This window comes from Herpailurus yagouaroundi, unplaced genomic scaffold, assembly GCF_014898765.1.
Source record: "Herpailurus yagouaroundi ecotype Mexico unplaced genomic scaffold, PumYag 67793, whole genome shotgun sequence".
Lineage (NCBI taxonomy): Eukaryota > Metazoa > Chordata > Mammalia > Carnivora > Felidae > Herpailurus > Herpailurus yagouaroundi.
Window position 1 is genome coordinate 5,770,654 of NW_024420586.1, and position 20,560 is coordinate 5,791,213.

Genomic DNA, 20,560 nt, shown 5'->3' on the forward strand with positions numbered 1-20,560 from the left:
ATCTTTCCAATACAAATCCCATAAAAAGATATCATTGCAAATAAAAAATTGCAGCACTAGATTTTCACATTAAATAATCTAAGCTTCATGATTTATTTATTTATTTATTTATTTATTTATAATGATATCTTTCTTTTTATGGGATTTGTCCATATTGTGTTAGTTTGAGTTTAGCACATTTATGAGGCAAGTGCTATCATAGTAGGAAAAACCAAGTGGAAGCTTCTAAAACTGCCTCTCCTCTCTGGCCAAGAGAGCACATCAAAAACTCTAATATATCTGGAGGGGATGCCAAAAAGTAGTGCTACCTTTAAGGATCTAGAGGCCACAAGGATGGTGGTCCCATTATATTTCTGTCTGGCCCAGTCTGGACCCTGCAGAAATGGGATGGATCCAAGGGGATGACTATGGACTAATGCATATTTCAACAAGTAGTGGCTTCAATTACAGCTGCTGTGCGGACATGGTATCATTGTTAGAGCAGATTAATATGGCCTCGGGTACATGGTATGTGACCATTGATTTGGAAAAGGTTTTTTTTTCTATTTTAATATGAGAGAAAGATCAGTAACAGTTTGAATTCATGTGGAACACACAAATGAATTCATTAGCAGTTTTGCCTCAGGGTTAGGTTAACTCTACTGCTCTTTCTATTAAAACAAGGTCTAAAAAACTGTAGACTATCTGGACATCCCACAGAACATCACATCGATTCATTCATCAATGATATAATGTTGATCAAGCAGGATAATCAAGAGGTGACTATCACAGTGAAGACTTTGGTAAGACATATGGCAATCCAGGGGATAGGATATAAATCTGAGGAAGATTCAGGGGTCTACAAGATCTAAAAATTTTTTATGGATCCAATGCTAGGACATATCTTCTAAAGTAAAAGAGAAATCATTACCCTGTGGACTTCCTCCCATGAAAAAGGAAGTGTAATGCTTGGTGAACTTATTCAGGTTCTGTAGGAAACATCCATACCTAGGGACACTGTATGAGCCCATCTACTATGTGACACAAAAGACTGCCAGCTTTGAGTGGGGCCCAGAGTAAACCAAAACCAAACCAAAACAAAGCAAACGAAACCAAAACAAAATAACTCCACACAAAAAAAACCAAACAAACGAAGAAGACACATGTTCTGCAGCAAGTCCAAGCTCTAGTGTGAGCATCTGTGTTTTGGGGGCAGTGTGGATAGACCCTATGATGTTGGAAGCATCAATGGTGGGAAAAGATGGCATGTGAGAGAGAAGAAAGATATCCTCCCTCAAAAGGAAACTGAAGTACTGTTACCTTAAAAAGAATAAATGGGTATTGAGGAGGGCACCTTTTGGGATGAGCACTGGGTGTTGTGTGAAAACCAATTTGACAATAAATTTCATATTAAAATTTTTTTTAAAAAAAGAATAAATGAATGCTTAACATGAAAGAACAAACAGATATCCAGTTAATCTCTATTGTAGTCACTGCAGTGTTTTTGAAGACTTTGGATTCTTGAGTGGCTTATATCTAAAAAGGACAATTTTTTTCCTAGTGAACACTTTTGAAACTTTAGAACATATCTGAACATAATTAACATAATTTTAAAAGCTTTGTTTTGGGGCGCCTGGGTGGCGCAGTCGGTTAAGCGTCCGACTTCAGCCAGGTCACGATCTCGCGGTCCGTGAGTTCGAGCCCCGCGTCGGGCTCTGGGCTGATGGCTCAGAGCCTGGAGCCTGTTTCTGACTCTGTGTCTCCCTCTCTCTCTGCCCCTCGCCCGTTCATGCTCTGTCTCTCTCTGTCCCAAAAATAAATAAACGTTGAAAAAAAAAATTTAAAAAATAAAAGCTTTGTTTATCCACAGGCTAATAATGTTTAAAAAAAGAAATGACTACATGACATGTGAATGCTTTCAAAATTTTGATGCGTTGAAATATTTTATCAAAGATATAATAAAAATTGGAATGTTTATCAAAAATATATATATTTTTGAAATTTTTCTCTGCATTGTGATTAAACCCAGAAATAAAGTAAAATATTTCATAGCAGATCACAATCCAATTATTATCTTTAATTTGAAAAAAGTGACTAAGAAGTAGATTCACTGATCCCCGACTTTGCAATTTAAGAAGTCTGAACTATATGCTAACTCTTCAGCATAACTCTAATAAAAATAAAACTTTTGTTCATTACCACTTTTAAGCTTTTTCTAATTAACTCTGAATAGAATGACTGAAAAATAGATCAAAAGAGAATATTAAAATACTAAGTTCCTAATTCGCTTAAGTCTGCAATATTCGAAGATCTACAATGTCATTAAAACCCCTTAAAGTTTATGAACTTAGAAATAAATAATAAAATAAATGCCATCAGAAGCTTTCTTTCATATCCCATGTCTAACAGTGTTCCTTTAACATTTTTAAAAAAACTATATAGAAAGATAATAATGTAGATAGATAGATGGTATCTATCTTAAATTTATGGAACAAAGAGCAGCCACATCACTGTCTAAGAAAACTGTTTTAAGTTTTCAGCTGGAATATATTGTAAAAGTAAACAGTACATTATTAATATCCTTTTCCCTTCATATGGACATAAAAGATTGAAAGATTGCTTTACACAATATTTTCTAAATCAAAAGGTACATATGGAATTTCTATAAAAGATTCTGCGATTGATGATACTGTTGCTGGTATTTCTGGTAGTATTACATTATTAGTATTCTCTCAGTTTTGTTTTAAAATATTCTCTTCAAGGGTTGCAATATAGTGTTCTTTCTGGCCTTCCCAAGAGTAAATCATCCTCTCTTAGAAAGTACATTAAGTTTTTTGACTTCCAAAATATCATTTGTCAGTCATAATATTAGTATAATAAAAAATACATCAATTACCTAAAGGTTGGAAATATAGATCTCATACTCTATGAGAATTTGAATAATTCTACTAGCAAAAATGAAAGCAAAAGATAGTTTTTTTTAATAATCATTCCAGTTATGGCTTGTTCATGTACAAGAAAGAGCAATTCAACTCAAATTAATTTAATCTAATATGGGAGTTTATTTACCTTAAAATGAAACTGGACTCAGGTTTAGTAGGAACTGAATACAAAGCTTAAATAATATCACTAGTTCTTTGTCCTCTTTCCCCCAACTCTTGCCAATGCTTATCTTGTTATTTTGATTCCTTCTGTTAGAAGGAAGGAATTGCTGCTGGAAGCCCTGATGCATAATCCACATTCTAACATCCCCGTCAAAAAGAGGATCTTTGTCCATCATGGCTATGGGGAAAACTGTCCTGGAAAAAAACAACTGGATTGGACAACCGCTTGCTCAATCACTGTTGCCCAGGAGGTGGAGGAAGAAAACGTTGAAGGCAGAATTAGTCTTATCAAAATCACATAAGGGGCACCTGGGTGGCTCAGTTGGTTAAGCATCCAACTTCGCCCCAAGTCATGATCTCATGGTTCATGGGTTCAAGCCCCACGCCAGGCTCTATGCTGACAGCTCAGAGCCTGGAGCCTGCTTCAGATTCGGTGTGTGTCTCTCTCTCTGCCCCTCCCCTGCTTGTGCTCTGTCTCTCAAAAATAAATAAACATTAAAAACAATTAAAAATCACGTAAAATTATTTCCCGAAGGCAAAAAAAAGCATTCTCCATGAAGAAAGATAAAATCTTGGAGAGGTGGGGGAAAAAAACAACAACAACAGAAAATTATACAATTTATATACTACAATTATGAGTACACCATTTTATTTGTAATCCATAGAAATATTCTACTGAAGCTATACTGATTCAATACATATGAAGCAACATATCTGGAGGGTTTGGGTGAGCTCATCTCTTTCCCTCATAATTTAGAAGAGTGGTGTTACTAGTCTGAGTTAGCTCATCAGAATAACGGGCTGATAACAGTCATGGGGCTGCAGAAATTTCTCATTTCTAACAAGGCCACTTTCCTGATCAGAGGATTCCTCTGTTTGTTAGTTACAGCTAGTTAGAGATTTGAAAGGAAGATTCCTCCTGTCCAGTACAACATGATGTGTGCAGACCTATGCCCAGTCTTCACTGGGAGATAGGGAGAGTTCAGGGAAATGTGTGTGCTCTACCGTTCTCTTCTTGTAAGTTTTGTCCCAATAAATCCTGTTTTATATCTGTACCACATGATGCTTTGCCTAACATGGTTTAAACATTTTCTTTCATGTAGTTTTAAAAGTTATGAATTGAGCCACATAATTTAATATTTTCACATAGCAATCAACATAGTTTCTTAATTTGCTTACTGAGTATCATGATATATTTGGGAAAATAAAAACATGCTGAAAAAGAACCTTCCATTATTCTACCTCTTTTATTAGTATTATGCCTTTTTGCAGGTTTCTATTTGTTACTATCACAAACTATCTACTGATGTTCTCATATTCCCCAAATATCCAGTTGTCTGCCATCTAGTGACTACTCCACACATTTGTTAACTGCTCATTTATTAAATATCTTCTACTTACAGTCTTTTAAAAAAAGCATTGCCTTTTCATGGTATATGACAATGAATAAAGGGATCATCACCTTCTTTGGGAGAAGGAAACTAAATAATTATGTCAAGATAGGTTTATTAAAAAGTATAATGGTACTTTATGAGAAATATAAATAGGTATTATTTCAAAAATAAAACATTTTTTGTGCACATCTTCTGTTATTTATAGTTCTAACATATGGCCACATTCCATGTTATAATATCATATGGTTTAGAAACTTCATAGAGGATGCTTAGGTGCATTTTTCTATCCTGTGATTAGTTGCACATATTTATAAAAGTGGCTAGAAAAACACAGGACCTTGGAGAAAACTCAATAAAACATGCAGAATGAATTTTTAAAATAAAATTTCAGAATTAACTTTGAAAGACACAGATATTGTGAACATCTGAACAATACACAGTAGGATGAAAGACATTAATTTCCCATTTGTCACTGTGAGATCAAAATCTAGATTTTAAAGGGGATACACAAGACAGAATGAAGTTACAAAGCATTTAAAGATGTGACACATGAAGAAGTATAGCTCATGGAGGCACTACAGGGTAAGAAGACAGTCTATTAGTGTAGAAAAGAAATAAATGCAGCTTGGACTCAGGTTATTAGCTGTGGGACTGCATGCAGAATACCTATCCTCTTCAAAACACAATTTTCTTGCTGGCAAATGGAAATAATAATAAACTTTCATAGACTTTTTCTGTGCATTAGACACATAGACTTTTTAGGTGCATTAGATGCATAAATATGGCATCTTTGTTTGGATTAGATACAGACGTGTCTCCAGATGTGCGCATCCCTACAGTTACATTTTTGAGTGCAGATGGGGCTTCTTTGTTAATTAGGAAAGATGGCCCTTATTCCAGGCAGATGCAGCTCTGCCCCCATGAAGCAAATGATGTTTAGAAGAGCTTGGAATTTATTTCAACCACCACTTGCCCTCTTGGCTGGCTTTCTATGTAAAATGAATAATTGGAACACGTGTTCAGGGCCCAGCCCTCCTGGTTATTGTGGGTCCCATTAATACTAATGGAAAAGTGAGAGGCAAATTAATAGTTATTTGCTTTTCAGCTCTATTGATCTTAGACCAAAAGGAATAAACCTTAAAAAAAAGCCTTAGTTTTCTTTTCTTTTTTTAAATAAGACTATCCAAAATTTATGGTCTTTTTGTTTCAGTGTTGAGAGAGACTGAAAATAACTCTTTTATGACTAAACCCATGTCATCTTGATTGGGATATTGTTTTAAGATATGTATATCATAGGGTATATATATATAGTGCCAGGGTGGCTTTGTCAGTTAAGCGTCCGACTCTCAGTTCTGGCTCAGGTCATGATCTCACAGTTCATGAGTTCCAGACCCACATAGGGCTCTGAGCTGACAATGTGGAGCCTACTTGCAATTCTCTCTCTCCCCTCTCCCCCTGCCCCTCTCCCACTCGCTCTGTTTATCCCTCTCAAATAAACTTAAAAAAGATTATATATATATATATATATATATATATATATATATATATATATATCTCAAGATATGGCTATCTATTTACCTATCTATCTATTCCACACAAATTTCAAATTTTATTTGGAAAACTAGGTCTATGAGATATGAATCAATTTCACGTGAGTGGTTTTGATAGTAAGCTAAGTAGTGTGGCAAATCTGTGATGAACAGACTGAGGTTTCTTTATTCCAGATCGTCTTAGAGACTTTAAAATGATAACATCTACTGTGAATCTCCAAACAGGGATAAATCTTGCAAAATTTCTCCCAAATAACTTAAAATGGAAACCATTTAGAATCAGTGAGAGTTCAACCAGAGAAGCAGAACTAGTACATTAGATAGATGATAGATGACATATGGATGGATGGATAGGCAGGCAGATTTATTATAGGGAATTGGCTTTCCCAATTGTGGGAACCGTTAACAATCCTTTTAAGGCTGTATGTCCACATCTCATGCTAGAATGTGAAGTTCACAGGGAGGACAGTCAGGGAGGGAAGATCATAAGTAGGGTGGAAAGCCCATGAGCACAAGCTGGCCCAGGAGTCAGAAGAAAATGAAGGAAAATTTAAGGAAGCTAGAACAGGTCTAGATTCTGCTTCCTCCCAGTGAAGTGAGTCAGCAGATCAGCAATAACATGTGAAATCTACAAAATGGCTACTGCTTCCCTTCCACTCTCCAAAAACATTCTTGAGGAAAGGATTCACTAGTAACTCCTGAAAAAACAACTTTCTCAACTCTAACTTCAAGTCCAGATGCAATAAAAGATAAGACAAATCGTAGTGCTTAAAATTAAAGAAAAATTTCACAGCAATAAGAAAAAAGAAGAAAAGAAAAAAAATGAAATACAGGCAAAGTAAAAAAAATGACTATCTGGGAGGAAAAAATTGTAACACATTGACAGATAAATGATTAATATCCTAATAAAGAAATTTAAACAATGAAGTTTAAGAATAACCACCCCCCAAACCATAAGAGACTCTTAAAAACAGAATAAAGTGAGGGTTGATGGGGGGGTGGGTATTGAGGGTATTGAGGAAGGCACCTGTTGATATGAGCACTGGGTGTTGTATGGAAACCAATGTGACAATAAATTTCATATTAAAAAAAAGAATAACCACCGCTAAAATTATAGAAAAAAATGGGAAAAGGCATGAACAATTTTATATTTAAAAAAAACTTTAAACAGACATAAAAAGGTTCTCAAACTTGTGAAAAGATGTTAATATTGCACATAACAAGGAAAATGTAATTTATTTTTTTTTAAATTTTTTTTTCAACGTTTATTTATTTTTGGGACAGAGAGAGACAGAGCATGAACGGGGGAGGGGCAGAGAGAGAGGGAGACACAGAATTGGAAACAGGCTCCAGGCTCTGAGCCATCAGCCCAGAGCCTGACGCGGGGCTCGAACTCACGGACCGCGAGATCGTGACCTGGCTGAAGTCGGACACTTAACCGACTGCGCCACCCAGGCACCCCGGAAAATGTAATTTAAAACTACACTGGCAATTTCTCACATATCACATTGTCAAAAATTGGAGCTTGACCACATCCTCTGTTGGCAACACTGTGGAGAACAGGCACTCTATACTGTTAGTGGGAATGCATAATAGTACAACCTTTATGGAAGGGAATTTGGTAAAATTTAACAAATGTACTTATGCCTTTACTCTTTGACTCAGCAGTACTACTTTCAGAAACCTAGCCAGAGGGTATGCTCCAAAAATGCCAGGAGGAGAAAGAGGAGGAGGAGAAAAGGAAAGGAAAAAGAAAACCGTGTGTCTATTGACGATAGCATTGGTTTCTTCTCGAATATTGGAAATGATGCAACTGTCCATACAGAGAACATTAAATAAATGATATATGGTACATACACACAGTGGAACTCTTAATTGCAAGGTTTATTTTAAGATATGGAGCGGCTTCCAGGATACACATCAGGGGGAAGAAGCGAATCCGAAAACTTATGCATTGCATGTTCCCTTTCACGTACAAAGAAGAGAAAAAAAAGGGGGGGAAAGGAGGAGAAAAAGACAAGAGAAAAGTGAAGCCAAAACTGCTGAGATTGATCAGCTACAAGGGAGGAAAAAGTGATGGAAGAGTTGAGGGAGCAGGGGTGAGTAAAACTTCTCTGAGTAATACCTTTTGTATGGTTTTTTTTTTAATTTTTTTTTTCAACGTTTATTTATTTTTGGGACAGAGAGAGACAGAGCATGAACGGGGGAGGGGCAGAGAGAGAGGGAGACACAGAATCGGAAACAGGCTCCAGGCTCCGAGCCATCAGCCCAGAGCCTGACGCGGGGCTCGAACTCACGGAGCGCGAGATCGTGACCTGGCTGAAGTCGGACGCTTAACCGAATGCGCCACCCAGGCGCCCCTCTTTTGTATGGTTTTGATTCTTGAAAACATGTTGAGATTTTAAGTACTTGAAATATAAAATGAGTGAAAAAATAAAACAAACAAGGATATGGAAAATTTTAAAATAGAATCTAAATAGAAATAAATGGCTCTAGTATATTTCAAATTAGTAACATAACTTTTGAATAAAGTACTAACTATTATGACTACTATGGCTACTAACTTCAAACACTTACTGAATTCTAGTTAGTGGTTACACGTTTGCAGTGGTATAATTCTGAAACTATACTCTGCATGTTCTAGGATTGAGCACGTCAGCCAATATATTGAAGTTAATTAAAGCCATGTTTATCACTATTGGAAAAGGGAGTTACAAGTATGTAAAGGGAGAGAATTAAAAGTTGTAGTATTGAACTGAAATTGGAACTACAGTTTGAATTCATGGTTTAAACACGTAGATGGAGATAGAGACAGAGACAGAGAGGCTGGTATAGGTACAGGTACTGGTACAAGTCTGCGAAGATTGATGTGGATATAGATGTGAATACAAATACAGGCATAGATATGCCTACACATATAGGTAGAGGTATACATACAAATATAGACATAGATAGCTGAGGGGAGATGAAAGCATGGGAACTCAAAGCAACAAGGAGCACACTTAGAGCCCAAATATTGGTTTTTAAATAGCATTATCTACTAAGAGGACTTTGGGCTTTCTGGAGAAATGGCGAATCTAGCTGTGTTTCAGGGAATGTACAAAATGAGCCAGGAGCATTTTTTTTGTGATAGAAAGGAGGAGATCCACAATGAGTGACTAAGACATGTCTGAAGAGCACATAAATGAGCTCAAAAGGGCTTGTTCTGGCCACATCTGGGACATTTTAGCATCAAAAGCAATAATTATAATACTAGCTGAATATAAACCATTGAATAAAATAGTAATCTATGGGCCCTTAATGCTGTGAATAATAATTGAAAAAACAAATCAGTGTAGGAGAGCTAAAAGTTTTCCTAACAGTGGAATGCCAACTAGTAAATGTACAAAGATGATTAAATTAGAAAATCATTATTTTAGTAAGAATTGATTCAAGCAAGAATCAAATGCAGATACTAATAATGGTGGGTAAAAGTTTGATGAGGAAAAGGATATTTACATAGTCTCAAAGTATCTCTGCATACATTATTTATTAATGACTAAGGGGAAAATATTATCTTAGCAGTGGAGAAGCTCACAGACAACACTTAAATGACCAATGTTCTCATCACCAACAATGATGGGATTAGCAGACATTATGTGATTCTTGATATGCAGTACCAAGAGGGACACAGAACCACTTCTGTGATGCTCCTGTCCAACATGTGTTACATGAATCTAATAGTACAAAAGTTAGGCAAACCTAAAATGAGGGTCATCCAATAGAATAGCTGGCCTGTGTTCTTCAGAAATGTCAAGCCCATGTAAGAAACAAAAACAAAACACTGAGGAACTAAGACGTGAAAACTAAATGCAGTATGTGATTCTTGACTGAATTGAATCTTGAACCAGGAAAGACAAAAAAGAAGAGCTGTAAAGGACATTATTAGGACAGTTGATGAAATTTGAATATGAACTCTGGATTAGATAACAGTAGTGAATCAATATTAAATTCCACAACTATGGCTGTGGAAAATAAGACTCTTGTTCTTAGGGAACACACTGTGAAGCATTTAAGGGCAAAAAATGTACAATGTCCAAAGTAACATTTAAATGATTGCCAACAAAAAGAAAGCAGGAGAACAAAAGGATGATGTCAGCTGCTGCATGCAAAATCCTGATAATCCCTCTCCCAGTTTCCCAAACTGAGACAGTTCTTATACCCAGAGCCGAGTGTTCGAAGGGGAGAATATATCATAGTAAATATATACAATAGCAATTTCCCTAGGCATTGCACAAAAAGATTGCCATTACCCATTGGTACACTGAGGAAAGGAGAATGCTCTGAACTTCCAAAAATTATTGGATGAGGTTATACTGAAAACAGAGCCTCTGTTTTCACTCTGGCCCCTTGTTAGAGTGAAGGCTACAGACGCCAGATGATAGATGGAGTTCTGGCCCAAGACTATTCCACTGTGGATCTGATGGGTCTATGTCACAACTCTGTGGTTATCTCCCCAGTCCTTGAGTGCATAATTTGGATGACTACACTTATTACTTGTTAGAACACTCACTTTAAGAGTTATAATGGTAGTAAGTCTAATGCCTGACATGGTCTTATCCACATAGAATAGCAATTTAGAAGTAATACGTACCACAACTCAGATGAACTAGCAGAGATTAGGACATACTCAGATAATTAAAGGAAACAGAGTCATTAGCCTGTCCCTTGCAAAGAAACTAATGCAATATGATGGATATCATTGGACTATCATAAACTTCAAGAAATAGTAAACATCGGAGCGCCTGGGTGGCTCAGTCTGTTGAGCATCTGACTTCAGCTCAGGTCATGACCTCACAGTTCATGGGATCGAGCCCCGTGTCGGACTCTGCACTGACCGCTCAGAGCCTGGAGCCTGCTTCAGGCTCTGGGTCTCCCTCGCTCTCTGCCCCTCCCCCACTCACACTCTGTCTCTCTCTCTCTCAAAAATAAACATTAAAAAAATTAAAAAAAAGAAACAGTAATGCTAATCACAGTTATATTGTCCAATATGGTATATTTACTAGTATAGGTCAACACATCTCCTGTGCTTTGTATGTGGCTACTGATAATGGCAAATGCATTCATTTCAACTCCATCAGGAAAAAGGAGCAGAAGTGATCTGCCTTCACTTGAAGCAGTATGCATTCACAATATTGCTCCAGAGTTATCTTCATTCATCTGCTCTCTGTCACAGCGCAATTCCAAGAGACTTCAATCATTTGTATATTCTGTAGAACATAATACTGGCCCAAGATGATAATACTGTAGACTCCTTACATCATAGAGGCAACAATGATTTTCCACTACAAGATGCTGTCTGATCCACCAAGTCACAAAATTGTGGGAGATAACATCAAGTTAATAGAATTTGAAACAAGAAATTGCAAATAATGTGGATGCCATGGTGAGACATACACAAGAAGGTAGAAAGTAACCTCTAAAAGATTCCTGAGACTGCCACTTTAATGAATTTAATGAGTCTAGGGATCTGGTATATGCCAGGAAACCCCAGGTAAAGACAGGTTATTGTACCTTGAACATCTTATCATTAAAAAAAAGGTCTTTTCTGACTTTGCAGACAGAATATAACACATGTGAAAATACTACTCTGATCTTAGAAGGCTACTAGTTTTGAGTAGGGCCCAGAGCAAGAGACTATTCTGGAACAAGTTTAGACTATGATACAGGGCAGATACCAAGGTGATAGAGGTACCAATACATAAAGATGCCATATATATTCACAGTTTATGTCCCTAAGGGTCTGGAATAAAGATATGCCATTTGCAGCAGAGAACTATTCACCATTCAAAAAGCGACTCTAGGCATGTTACTGGGCCCTGGGTGGAAATGGTATATCTAACCATGGGGCATCAAGGAACCAGAGTTTCTTATCATAAGCTGGGTATTTTCTGATCCACCAAGTCAAAAAATTGCAGAATAAAGCATAGCAGGAATCCATCAAATGATAAAAATTATATATTCATAATGGACCTAGGCCAATCTGAAAGGTTAAATACAAAGTACCCATTCAGGTAGCACAGACCTATTTTAGACCTACTGGTGCTGCACTGAAGATTCTCCTTCAATTCACACCAATGGAATTATGGGGAATTCCCTACAGGCCTGGTACACAGATGAGTTGGCTCAATATGTTGGTGCAAGTTGAAAGTTTACTACTACTACATTATATTACAGCCTCACTCAAGGGTGGCCCTTAAAGACACTGCTGAGGGAACACCATCCCAAAGAACAGACTCTCAAACAGTATATCTGGTCATCAACTTGATGTGAAAGTATAAGTAGCCTAAGTTTAGAATATTCATAGAATCCTGTGCAGTGATGAATCTGTTAGTGGGTTGGAAAGGTGTCTAGAAGGAACATAAACAAATGATCATGGTCAAGGAGTTCTAAGACATAAGCATGTGAATGGGCATATTGGGGTGGTCACAAAGTCACAGATCTTTTTCTCATGTTCATGTCCACAAGAAAGCATGCAACATTACAGAGACACTGAAAAACCATGTGGTTAATGTCACCCATTCAGTGGCATTCAGCTAGTCTCTGCCCTAAGCCACCTCAGTGTTTGCACAATGGGTCCATAAACAGAATAACCATAGTGCCAGGGATGGAGTATGCATGTAGTAGTATTCTTGCACTCATCAAAATGTTTTCAAGTTACATCCATGTTGTGGCATATATCAAAATTTCATTCTTTTTAATGGCTGAATAATATTCCATTATATATGTACAACTTTTGTTTATGCACTCATCTGTTGATGGACACTTACTTGGGTTGTTCTCTCCTTTTGGCTATTAATAATAATGCTGCTATGGGGCGCCTGGGTTGCTCAGTCAGTTGAGCGTCCGACTTCGGCTCAGGTCATGATCTCACAGCTCATGAGTTTGAGCTCCGTGTCAGGCTCTCTGCTGACAGCGTGGAGCCTGCAGCCTGCTTCAGATTCTGTGCATCCCTCTCTCTCTGACCCAACCCACTTGCATTCTGTCTCTGTCTCTCTCAAAAATAAACAAACATCAAAAAAATTTAAATAAGAATAATGCTGCTATGAACATTGGTGTACAAATATCTGTTTGTGTTCCTGCTTTGAATTATTTGGATATATACCTAGGAGTGGAATTGTTGGGTCTTATGGTAGTTCCATTTTTAACTTTTTAAGGAATTGACCAACTGTTTTCCACATTGTCTGTGCCATTTTACTTTCCCACCAACAATGCACTTGGGTTCTAATTTCTTCACATCCTCACAAGCACATGTTATTTAACTTCTGAAAAAAAAAATTATAGCCAACCTAGTAGGTATGACATGGTCTCTCATTGTCATTTTGTGTTACATTTTCCTAATGACTACAGATGCTGAGCATCTTTTCTTGTGCTTATTGGTTATTTATATATCTTCTTTGGAGATATGTCTATTCAAATTCTTTGCCCAGTTTTTAATTGGGTTACTTTGTTGTTGTTTATCAAAAGATGCCATTATGAGAGTGGCATAAAGGCTAGAGCTGTATAAGACATTTATAATACATAAAGCTGATAGAAGACTGGCTTACTGAATAAATAATGAACTTCTAAAAATCAACAACAAAAATCCTGACAACCAAATAGTAAATAGGAGAAAACTGGACCAGCACTTTAAATCTCTGCTCCCTCCAGAAGGGATGTCCAAATGGTCTGTAAACATATAAAATATGCTCAATTAGTTAGTGATTAGCCAAATTAAAATTAAAATTATAATGAGATACTACTAACATTTAAGAAACATATATGCATGCATGTGCATACACACACACACACACACACACACACAATACCAGGTGTCATCAAGGATGTATACAGCGGGAATTGTATTAAGATGTTGGTAAGAGTATGAATTGTTTAAAGCACTTTCAAATACAGTTTGATATTATCAACCAAAGATGAAGTCAGTCTTGCTCTGTGACTCAGCAACTGTACTTTTATATCTCTACCCAAAAGAAGTGTCGGCACATATATATAGCAAGAGACATGTACAAAAATATGCTTGGTGCCATTATTTGTAGTATCTCAAACTGGAAAAAAAAAACAACCCAAACTCACTGAAAAGTAAAATAAATAAATTGGGCTAAGTCAAACAATGAAATAGTATGAAACATAAACATGAATGAATTAATGCCAGCTGTATGTTTCCCATGAATATAATGCTAGACTTCTTCTAGATTATTCCATTCAAATAACATAAAAACATCAGGTACACATAAATCATACTGCTTAAGGATACATTATTAGGTGGTAAAACTATCAAGAAAAGAAGGAAATAGGTACTGTAAAATTGAGATTATCTTTGGAGAAGAGAAGTAGAGATCATGACAGTGTCTGAATGAGGTTTTTAGGTTGATGGCTTGATTTTATCCCTTGATCTTGAAGGTCATTGAACAGTTCACTATATAAGAAAAAAATTGAGCTCTAAATTCCTAGTTTATATATTTTCCTCTATGTATATTATAGTTCACAATAAAATGTGATTAAAATGCAAAATAGATGGTTAAAGCATAATCCTCTAATATTTGGAATTGCTCTAATTATAGGGAAACACTTCTGCCTAGAATAAGGAAGTTATAAATGTATTTGCCAATGACAAGAGATAGGCCTCAGTGACTGGTGGCTGAAAATTATGATCACTGCTAGAATATTTTTGCTCATATTATGGTCTACATTTCACATTACTTAGTTTTGTTTTGGGCTACCAGAAATGGATATCTTAGTGCCAATAGGAAGGGAGGGGTTTTTTATTTATTTATTTTTTTAATTAATTTATTTTTTTTTCAACGTTTATTTATTTTTGGGACAGAGAGAGACAGAGCATGAACGGGGGAGGGGCAGAGAGAGAGGGAGACTCAGAATCGGAAACAGGCTCCAGGCTCTGAGCCATCAGCCCAGAGCCTGACGCGGGGCTCGAACTCACGGACCGCGAGATCGTGACCTGGCTGAAGTCGGACGCTTAACCGACTGTGCCACCCAGGCGCCCCGAAGGGAGGGTTTTAATAAAACTGTGGACAGATTTCTCCCATTGACCTTCAGGGACAGAAAAACTCAGGAACCGTAGAATATACGTTGTAGTGTAAAAGATTGCACAGCAGTCTGAGTATGATTTCTTTTATGATGAATTGGTCGCAGTCTTGCTTTTAATACTAAGAATACATACATCTCTTACACAACCTCTGAGAAAATAGCAATGCTGATTTAAACATACATGAACCTGAGAGAATTAGATTTTCTTTCAGACCAATCCTGTTTGAGGTCCGCCAATTAGATAAAGATCAAAAGCTAAAGTTACAAGGGTGAAGTAGCTTCCTAAAATGAAGAAAACGCTTTTACAGTAATTTGAATATTCGAGTATCTTCTGCTAACTGTTTTCTATGTGCATCCACTTAAGTTATCTCATTCAATATTTATAATCAACCAGTGGAATTAGAATTATTTTCTAAACTTTACAGTTGAAGATATTGAAACTCAAAGTACAAGTTTCTTCTTGTATACTAAGGAATTGGAAAGTTCAGATTGTAAACAGTTCTTTTAACCCTAAGACCATTTGTTTTTGCTTCTACCTGCCACTTTTAGATACCGTGTTATCAGGGTTTATCAGTCACAGTACATTAGGAAAACAGAAGTCCTGTCATTTAGTGCAAAAATGTAGTTTTATATGGGAAGCTAGCCTCAGGTTGTTAGAAGAGCTGACAAAACAAAGGGGAAAGGGGAGATAGCCCAGAGGTTATCAGATACAAGACGCTGCTACAATTACTAGGGCTAGAGGGACAATAGAAGGAGCTGAGGTTACCAGAGCCCAGGATCTGACTTCCTTTGACAGAAGCTGGGGAAGGGGCTGTCTGAAGAGCCGCACAGCTGGCTACCAAGCGGAATCTGGCAACCTGGAAGAATGCTCACCCAGCAGAGCTGGAGTCATAGAATGAGGTGCAAAGTGGGAGCTGGGACTGCAGAGGAAAGTGTGGCCTTGAAGGAGCTGCAACCACAGAGTTGCTATAGACACTGATAAAGATACTCCAGAAGCAGGGGCACCTGGGTGACTCAGTCAGTTGAATGTCCGACTCTTGGTTTCTGCTCAGGTCATGATCTCAGGGTTGTGGGAATGAGCCCTGTGTCAGGCTCTGCACTGACAGCACACAGCCTGCTTGGGATTCTCTATCTCCCTTTCTGTCTCTGTCTCTCTCAAAATAAATAAATAAACTTAAAAAAAAAAGATACATCCAGAAGCAAAGAGAGACAGGAAGACAAAACTTGGCTTCTCACCTGCAGTCTCTAGCCACTGCCTCCCATTGGTGGAGACTAAAAAGAACCAATTTGGCAAGAATGTGGAAAATGTAGTTTGCAGAAGTCTTTGGTTGTGATGTGTGATACAGAGGAGAGCAGAGCAAAATGGGAGAGGTGGTCTGAATAAGGAGGTAAATTGTCACATCACAAGGTTAGCTTTCTAGCTTACCTCAAATTAACCAAGCCCCAAGAGGAGATTGTGAATAGAAATTACCTAAAGTAGCCAAACAGGCTTGTGTTAGAATAATTAATTTAATATGCAATATTTATTGTTTCCCAAGTAAATAAATCATCTTGTTACTTGAATACATCCACACTTGCTGTTTCAGTTAGTAAGAAATCTAAATAGCACTGCACAAAAAGGAATGATAAAGCAAGTTGAAATATAACAAGCAAAGAAAGATGCCTACTATCACACAGGATTGATTAAAAGGCATGAAGTAGACGAATGAGAAGAGTCTAAAAATAAGGCTATATCTTAGCATTGCCTGTTAATGTTCACAAGGGACATTGATTTGAATGATAATTCCAATTGTTGGTTTTGCTACTGTCTCAATAGTGCTTTCAGAAATCAATTCTTTTGTTATATAAAGTAGCAGCTTATAATTAGAGGGGGGAATTCACATTTGAAACAAAAGAATTGATTTCTAATTCTAGGTGGTAGAAAAAAAATAGATAGCATCAAGAAATTCAAGACAAAAAAAATAAAAAAAAGAAAGAAGCTGTGAAAGACAAATGCAAAAAAAAATGGGAAAAATATGGGGCTGGTATTTCATTAGGATACATAAGTGATACAAAGTTTGTTTTCTTATCCTTTTTTCGTTATTATCCATACTGATAAAATCTAGAAAGAGGGGGGATATCAGAAACATCTGGCATACATTTTATACATAATTTTCCTTACAAGTACCTAGCCAGGGCTATCCAATAGAACTTTATGGGATTACAGAGTAATTCTGTATCTGTTCCAGCACAGTAGCCACTGGCCACGTGTGGCTATTAAGCACTTGAAATGTGGCTATCATGACTGAGGACCTAAATTTCAACTGTGGTTTACATTTAATTACTTTTCATTTAAATTTAAATAGCACAAAGAACAAATGAGTAAATTTTGGGGCAGCACAGAGAAATGTCATTGTTCAAACTTGATGGAAAAATGTTTTCCCTCCACAATGAGTAACTTCAAGAAGGACAGTTTGGGAGCAATGAGGTAAGAAGGTGATTCTTTTCTACCAATCAGAATAGCTAAATTATCCCTGGTGAGTTCACACCCAAATTTTCCACATATTTTTGAACCTCTAAATTGATAGTTATTTTATTTAGAATTCTACTTAGAATTATAGAGCAGACACCTCTAGGGCTAAGATGGGCAATTGTTAGCTATTATATTTCCTTTAGTGTCTGCTAGGAAGCTATGATAAAAACTGGGGACTAAATAAACGGCACTTATTATTCTAACAGCATTTCGAAGAATCCAGAACACTCCATTAAAACCTATAGTGGGAAACTCAAAGCAAAACGAAACTAAAATATAGAAGTTGCTTTTTCCATTCATTCCATTCATTTTCATTCATTCAGGCTCAGCCACTTCTCACCATGTCCACTGCTGCCATTTTGGAATCATCATTTCTTGCCTGGATTATTGCAATTATCCCTGAACTGGTGTTCTGTTTCTATCCTTCCCTCCTTATAGTCTCTTCTCAACACTGTGGCTAGTGTGATATTTTAAAACATAAGTTAGGGGGCATCTGGGTGGCTCAGTTGGTTGAGCATCTGACTCTTGATTTCAGCTCAGGTCATGATCTCAGGGTTGTGGGATCAAGCCCTGTGATGGGCTCTGCGCTGAGTGTGGAGCCTGCTTAAGATTCTCTTTTTCCTCTGCCCCTCTCCCTCCCTGCGTCTCTCTCTCTCTCTCTCTCTCTCTCTCTCTCTCTCTCAACCTGTCTCCCCCTCTGCCCTTCTCCTCCACTAGCGTGCTCTCTCTCTCTCTAAAATAAAATAAAATTGAATCAACAACAAAACCAAGAGTTCGATCGTGTCATTTTGCTAGTGACTCTATTTTAATCAGAGTTAAAGTCAAAGTTTGCAATGGACTTTGAGGCCCTACATGGTCTCTGCTTGCCATTTCTCTGATACCTTCATTTTCCTCCCCCTGTTCACTCTGCCGGAGCCACATTCTTTGCTGTTACTCACAAACATGAGGCACCCTCTGGCCTTCGGGCCTTTGCATGTGCTGTTTCCTTTGCCTCCAACATTCTTCAGCATAAATACTGTCTATATTCTCCATGACTGTCTCCTTCCTCTTCCTCTGACTACTCTATTTAATTCTGTCCCCTGTCCTCAGTACCTCCCAGACTCCTGATTTCCCTAACCTTGTTCTTCCTGGTTTCCCTTTTTCTACTCGTCAGCCTTAACATACTAGAGCATTTACTTATTTACTAGTTTATTTTTCACTGTTTACTTTCCTCCAGTAGAATATAAACTCCGGGAAGGCAGCAAATGTTGCCTGTTTTGTTCACTAATAACCCCAAACATCTGGACAAGTGCCTAACATACAATAAATACTTATAAAAGTATATTAAATATATTAGCAAATGTTTATTGATCACAGTATGTATCTATGACCAATATATATGGAATGATTTTAAAGAATTAAACTTTTGTGAGTAAATACATTTGTCAATGTAACATGAAAATTGTCATGTCATAATTTCTTAAATGAAAGGTCAAAAAGTTTCTTTAGTAAATGTTAATTTGTTTTAGAGTGCTTTAATAGTGATAGAAAATCCTAGATGTGTTCAATTGGGCTGAGATAATGTTATTAGAGAAAATTCTAATTTTCTTGATGCCCAAGTCCTTACATCTTTAATTTTAATACTTACAGCACTTCCTTAAAATGCATGTTATATTTAATTTTCCAGGAAATTTCAGAGCGTAAAAGAAGTATGTGTATTCAAAGCAATTTCCAGTTAAACTAGTTGAAACTTTTAAAATGTTAGCCCTTGTCTTTTTAAAAAGAGACTATTCCTTTTCTAGATGTGAGACTGCTCTTGGCACACTTGCATGGGTCGATGTCGCTCAGAATACACAGTCAGAACACCTTTAACCTTTGCTCGGCGTGCCTATTTCCTAAACCCATTATCACATTCTGCACCCTAAGTTGCTGATATTGATTTCAAAACGCCAAAGCAGATCTAGTATTCTCATAAAACTTGACCACTGCTGACAGCTCTGGGAGAAAAACTTGCTGTTTTTAGAGACTCTGCTTCAGTGTACACATCCCATTTTCATCCCTCCTTTCTTAAAAGAATTCTATTACTGACAAATTTAACTTTGAGCCCATAATAAGCCTTGGAATATTTTTCTGGCAACTGCTTCAGAGCTGGTTATTTCTGATTGTGTAGTCATGGAAATCATGTTTTATCCTTAAAATTATCCTATACTTATCAATGTTAAAATTAGCATGTTTTTCTCTCCTTCTACTTGTGAAGGTCAATTCTCCTTCTTGTTGGAAAGGCTATTTCACAAACTTTGTCAAAGCTGCTATTTCCAGCAAAATTTACTATCTACTATATCTCATCTCTACTCTCAGATGAGTATAAACGTTTTGAGGACAAGGTTATGTCACCTTCATTTTTGTATTCCCTACAGAATTTAGCACACAACAGGTGCTCCATTCCAGGTAGCACCAACACAACCTCGTCCCTCAATATCTCTTACCTGGACTAGAGCTATATTCTTCTTCTCTAGTCTCCTCACCTCATGGTTTCTGCATTAACTGACTTCAGCTACAGACAGCAAATTACTTGTAACTAGCATGAATATATCCTGTCCTACCTACCAACACATATGCTATTTCCTATCCCTGGAATGCCTTTCACCCATATCTGCCTGGCTCACTCCTGCACATCCTTCCAGATTCAATTCATGCATTAGCTCCTCTACAAAGGCCCCTCTGATGCCTCAGAGTGGGACTGTAACTTCATGGTTAAGAGCTCAGACTCTGAAATCAGATGGCTGGCATTGGTTAATTTTGCCTCTTTACTAGTTGCATAACCTAAGGAAAGTTTTTTTAACCTCTCTGCACCTCAGTTTCCTCAACTGTAAAGTAAACAAAATAATAGCATCTATTTCATAGGGTTGTAAGGACTAAATAAATTAATACATGTAAAGAGTTTAGAATAGTACCTGT